General features: G+C 33.0%; 1 protein-coding gene across 1 annotated transcript in view; it reads right to left on the reverse strand.

The window, feature by feature from the left end:
• Positions 1 to 649, reverse strand: part of SKIV2L2 (superkiller viralicidic activity 2-like 2 (S. cerevisiae)) — a 68,246-nt gene that overhangs the window by 24,286 nt on the left and 43,311 nt on the right. The window lies entirely within an intron of this gene.

Consider the following 649-nt stretch of genomic DNA (forward strand, 5'->3'; position numbering starts at 1 on the left):
TAGACATAACTATATATTATGTGCCTCCTTATAGAACTTAGACAACTAGAAGTAGTCTCGTCTTAACCCCATGAAAACCAAAAAAAAAAAAAAAAATCAAGCAAAATCATTGTTAAACCTAAGTAAAATGGTATTAATTCTAAAGAAAAAAAAATTACTACAGATTTGATAAGTCTCCAGAATAGCAATAAGGGAAATCTCTCAAATGGAAGAGATATTAAAAATAATACAGTGATAGGTGTAGTGTGGTAATGTATCTCAGAGATATGAACCTATACCTATGAATCACATATAGCTGCAAACCACAGTTACATCAATATTAAAATGTTGTACTTGTTTGCAGACCACCTGAACTCTCTTTTATAGCCAATAATTCATCTAGGATTTTTTTTTTAAAGATTTATTTATTTGTACAGGTACAGGTCAGAGATGCAGAGGGTGAGAGGATTCACCAGAGACAGAGTGGGGTACAGAACAGGCAGATCGATGAAGTACACTGCTGAGGGGAGGGTCTCATCTAGGATTTTAAAACTGCCTTACAGATAGATATTTCATAACTGGAAATATTTTATTTTTATAACCACCCAAAAGAAAATCAATGGAGACTAAAATGCTTTTCAAGGCCCATCCTTTAATCAGTACCATATGA

This window comes from Condylura cristata, unplaced genomic scaffold (genome assembly GCF_000260355.1).
Source record: "Condylura cristata isolate star-nosed mole 26May11 unplaced genomic scaffold, ConCri1.0 scaffold00007, whole genome shotgun sequence".
In the NCBI taxonomy this organism is placed as follows: Eukaryota; Metazoa; Chordata; class Mammalia; order Eulipotyphla; family Talpidae; genus Condylura; species Condylura cristata.